Source organism: Epinephelus moara, chromosome 18, assembly GCF_006386435.1.
Source record: "Epinephelus moara isolate mb chromosome 18, YSFRI_EMoa_1.0, whole genome shotgun sequence".
Taxonomy (NCBI): Eukaryota; Metazoa; Chordata; class Actinopteri; order Perciformes; family Serranidae; genus Epinephelus; species Epinephelus moara.
In genome coordinates, this window is record NC_065523.1 from 8,554,617 (window position 1) to 8,560,471 (window position 5,855).

Consider the following 5,855-nt stretch of genomic DNA (forward strand, 5'->3'; position numbering starts at 1 on the left):
TGTTTGTGTGTGTAATACTGTCTATGAGGCGGACAAAGTCATCTTTGAGTTTCTCAGACTGCTGAAGCTTGAGGTCACATGTGCCGACGTGCAGGACAGTAGTTGATACAGACTGGTGATGACGTAGAAGTTGAAGGGCGGAGCTGTTTATGTCCTTAACGAGCGCACCTGGGTGACAGGAGGTGCAGCTCCGCGGAAGACATCTCGGTGCACTGCCATGATTAACATCTCCTCGTCCATGGTGTTCACGGGGTGAAATGACGTCTGAAAACCTCTGACCTGTTGACTTAAGGCCTGCCTCTGCCTATAATGTAGTTTTTAAGGTGTAGTGCAGGGAAATATGATCTGCCGTGAACACTGTGTATTTTATTTTGAAAATTAACTGGATGTTTTATTGTGTTTCTGTGCACGACTTCCTGCCCCGCACGATCTGCTCTGTGCTGAATTGCTGCGTTGTGCTCCGGCGTCCGGCAAAAATAGAAGTCCTGCGTATCTGTTGCGGAGGGCTCTGGAGCGCCGGAGCTGAGATGGAGCTGGAACGCAGCACAGCCGCAGCTGGTGGAAACAGACACATTGACTAGAATGGAATCCTATCGGCTCCGCTGCCGTGCCGGAGCGCAGACGCAACCAACACGCATCTGGTGGAAATTGGCCGTAAGCTAGGATCAGCAAGTGTGTGGCGGAGGAAGTGTAAACTAGCTGTGTTTCCAGACGTCACATTTTCCAGCAGTCTGCGAGCGTTCAGCAGTTAAAATGGCTGACCAGATGACTTAACTTATAGCACTTTTGCAAAGAATGTGTTAGAACACAAATACAATATAAAAATCAACATAAAAGCGCAACACACACACACACACACACACACACACACTCACACACACAGTAAATTACTCACTCTCACTTTAATGTATATTTCTTGAGCTGGTAAAAATGGCTATATATTAATGTAGAAACAGAACAGGAAAACAGGATGTATAGCCATATATTCAAATATTATCTTTTTAACATTGGACACAGACTCTCTCCTGAAATATGTTTTCTTTTGCAATAAAGAAATTTGTGTGTTTTTCTGGTCAACCAGTATGGATTTTATTTTTAATTGATAAAGCAGATTAATGATTAATGCACGTATGGTGTAACATTGATAGGCTACCTTTAATGTTCTGTGTGCCCTGAACACATCCAAAAACACAAACTAGAGTTCTCAACGGGCCTGAGAATTACAACCCGACCCGACCCGACCCAGCCCGCGGGTTTTTAAGCCCAGACTCGATGCAGCCCAACACACCAGCATTAATTGTCTGCCCGAGCCCGGCCCAAAGCCGGGCGTCCAGTTGGGTTTGTCGGACCGGCCCGACCCGTTGAGAACTCTAACACAAACACACTATATGCCAAGTCTGGGATGATAGGGCCATGTAGACAGTGCTTGCTAACCTGCTGTGGTCGTGCTGCTCGGTCCTGTGTCGTCACTGGCCTGGCTGACTGTAGCCACACTGACCTTAGCCCCTCCACCACGGAAAAGCTCTGTCAATTTAGTGCTTTTGGCTGCATCCTGCACTAACCTTTTTTTCTTTTTTGCCCTTAATTTTTCAGCTCCACCCATCTCCTTTTCCGGCGTCTTTCTTTTTAGCATGTTTGCTAATTTACCCCGCTCCTCTCTTTTTTTTTCTTTTTTATTTGTTTAACAGGAAAACAACAGTTTAATGACTGAGCGGCTGAGCCAATCACATTTCAATAGAAACAAGGATCAGCTCAAATTGGGAGGGGCCGCTGGTATCTCGCGTATTAGATTGACCCTGTCTGACGTTCCACTCTGTGCCACCTGCGGCTGCAAGGGCAGGCTGCTGTGGTCAACCGCGGCTGCGTCTTATGGGGTAAAAAAAAAAAAGTTCCGACCACCGGCCGGTTTGGCCTGGAACAGACCGGCCGTTTGGGAATACTCCCGAACCTCCCTATGGCCAGCCTGCCCCTTGTTGGGAATAGAATGATTTTATGTGTTTTACTATAAGTTGTGTTTCACGATTTAAGTTTTAGATGATGAGAATACTGAGATGATTTCAGCTGATCTGAATGTGTTTGCTTTGCAGAAGTGGAGAAGTACAGGAGAGGAAGAGACATGAAGTCTGAGGAGCACATATCGCAATGCTTAGATAATTAGTTTCATATATGGTAAAAAGAATAGAAAGTGATGTACAGATAGTAAGGTACAGCACGTGTAGGGAGTTGTGTTGTTCTCTTGTCTTTCAAAACAGGAACCACGCCCCCACCGCCAGCGGGAAGGAGTCAGATTAACACGAGGCAGGGGCGTGGTGTGGTGAAGGAGGAAGTGGAACTGCCAATGAGAAGAGGACAACGCCTTGCGTGCACAATGACACTCTGTTACGCTCAAATATACTGGGTCAGGGAAAGGACAGGAGGTCAGACTTCGTGAACTGACACACCTTTGTTGTTCGTCAGGGACGTGAAGTTGAGACCCAGAGCTCTGTAATTTTATTCCTTTACTGCTTAATAAACTACATTAACTGAGACCGAATATCTTCTCCTATTGCTTCATTAAAGAACACGCAGGACTGAGCTCACACATAGCACATTGGAGAGTAGGATGAGCCTCTAGTCCAACACCCTGCTGCCACATGAAGAAATGTATTATGCAAATGAGGGGGCTGTCCAAAGTGTGTCATGGGGTTGAAATTTTCACCTGTTGGTTGATCGACACCTGAGTGCATGGATTAACTATAGGGGAGACCGGGGATGATTGTAACACTTTTTGTTTGAGCAAGTGTAACTCAGTGGGTTTCTTTGTTAGAGCTCTTAAATTTTGATACGTGGTACCCATACATTGTCTGCTATAAATAACACACACTTTGACCTCTACTACACCATCACAGATTATGGAAATTAATAATAATAATAATAATAATTTTATTTATAAAGCACTTTTCAAGCCATGCACAAAGTGCTTATTTTATTTATAAAGCACTTTTCAAGCCATGCACAAAGTGCTTTCCAAAATAAAACAAACAAGCAAACACAAAAGACAATAAAAACCATAAAACATAATATGTGATTAACTGTAGGCCATAGTGTAGAAGTGGGTTTTGAGAAGGCTTTTGAAAGTTGTGATGGAATCTGTTGATCTTATGCTGAGGGGAAGACTGTTCCATAAGCGAGGGGCCATCAGAGAAAGCACGGTCACCCTTTGTTTTTAATCTTGAGTGAGGAACCATTAATAAATTTTGATCTCAAAGGTCTGGCTGGTGAGTACCGCGTTAAAAGTTCTTTCATATATTCTGGGGCCAGATCATGAATTGCCTTATGGGTGATTAATAGAATTTTGAACTGAATTCTAAAATTAACGGGCAGCCAGTGCAAAGATGCTAAGATTGATGTGATATGACATGACCTTCTTGATTTGGTTAATAATCTAGCTGCTGAATTCTGAATATGCTGTAGTTGTAGTTGTGAAACTGAGTGAGAGTTTAAGCAGGTAAAGAGCGAGTTACAATAGTCCAGGCGTGATGATATAAAAGCGTGAATAACTTTTTCTGTGTTGTTATAGCTGAGCATGTGTCTGATTTTTGAAATATTTCTTATAGATAGAAGCAAATTTGAGTTGTTTTTCTGATGTGGTGTTCAAAAGATAAGTTACTGTTCAAAATTACACCAAGGTTCTTTGCAACCGGTTTAACATTGTTACTGAGTGAACCAAGAGAAGACTGTATCTGTTGTTTATGACATTCTGGGCCCAAGATCAAGACCTCAGTTTTGCTACTGTTGAATTGAAGAAAGTTAGCTGCCATCCAGTCCTTGACACTTGATAGGCAGGAGGTCAAGGTCAATGTGGTGAAATTGTTTAGTTCATGTGGCTTTAATGAGAGGTATAACTGTGTATCATCTGAATAACAGTGGAAAGACATGTTGTATTGCCGAATGATATGTCCAAGGGGTAACATATAAAGAAAATAAATGTCAAATACAAAGAGGTATATTGTTACAACGTACCCCAGTACCGGGGTGAGTTGTAACACTAGCTGGGGATGGATGTAACAATTAAATTATTGTGCTTAAAAAAGATTCACAATAGGCTAAATGTATTCAAGCACTTTAATTAATAATAAAGAGGGAACAATAAACTTGTAAGAATACAATAATTATAATATACGTTTGAACAGCATTTTAACAGCTGAACAATAAACACTTTACAACGTTACAATCCTCCCCATGCCTAGCAGCCATGAAAGAGCTAACCGTTTTTAGCATTTAGCTTCAAAGCTAGCACTAAAAATTAAACATCAAATTAAACTAGACAAACTACTACTTGAACCTATGTAAGTGAAACTGTACATACAACACAATGGACACTATGCAAAAAACAACTGTGATGAAAATGTTTGATTTCTCACCTGAAACTGTTTTTTGGCTCTAGAACAGACAAATTTGGACTCAGAGACATGCGGCTTCACCAGTGAGCTCCAATTGTAAATGGGCATGGACTATGTTGATGATGTCACCACAGCTTGTTTCTAATTGGCCAAACTGAGAGTGTTACAACTATCCCTTTGTTACAACCATCCCCGGTCTCCCCTACATGCCTTGCTCCCCACAGTCACAGCCATGTTTTTTCTTGCGTCCGTTGAAGATTTCTTCACTTACTTTCTTCATACAGAGCATCTACTGTGCAACGCATGGAGGGGAGGGAAGTCAGGAGGATTGGATTAACCAAACTATTTAGAAAATATGGACCAAGACTATGGGGTGCCGTGTGTAAAGTGGCTCAAGCTGAAAATAACATCAACATTTTGCCACATTTAGCTTCAAACAATGTTTAAAAAAGCGTTGTGAATTTTTTAACGTCACCTTTTATCACATTTACAGCAATATTTGTTAACTTAGAAATTAGGGATGCCGATATTAGCAAAAAACGTGCATCGGCATCGGCATCGGCATCGGATCGGACTGCATGGAAAAATGTCAATCCAAGATCCAGTTTTTCATGGAGTCCGATCCAGGTTTTCCAGCCTGCCCAGCGCTCCGCAATTCAAGCAGACCATTCCAGTGATCCGCTCCAGCACTTACTATCAATCCACCAGGCCAGCATGCAGATGGCAGACACACATGAAGGGTAGGAGGAGTAGCGGTCAACTTAGTTAACTGACTATTTGTTTTCTGCTCTGGTTTTTTGAGAGTGATATTTTTATTTGGTTTACACTCTTAATGTAAGTGGTAAGTAATTAAGTAAAGAGCACTGATGGCATTGTTCTGGGCACAATTAGTGAAATTGGAGCCATGGATGGACTATTGCTTGTTTAAACAGTTGTACAATATTGTGTGCCTGTGCACCAGGCTGGCACTGACACTACAGAAATAACTGAAAAGGAAAGGCTGTATTGTTTGTTAAATGTCAACAATGTCTTGTGGTGTTAATCTATTTTTTTATTTATTAGGGGGCCAAAGCACAAGTGTGTGGAGGCTTGCTGCTATTTTAATTTCAATGTTAGACATTTTAAAGATTTCTTGTGTTGATTTATTTTCTATTTATTAAGGGGCCAAAGCAGCCAAAGCAAACCAGCTATATTTTTTTATTTAATGTTAATGTTCAAGTTTAAAGTTTGTTTATTTAACCCTTTTCACAATAAACAGGCCAGTTTCTCATACCAACTGTTGTGGATCATTCTAACTAACCCAATTAAGTAGTTGTTCTTGTTAGACTAATATCGCTTGATCAAACCTTTTCTAACATGACTGACAATATCGCTTGATCAAACCTTTTCTAACATGACTGACATGACATGACTATGCGCTTGGATCGGATCAGTATTGGTATCGGCCAAAACTCAAGGCTGTAATATCGGTAT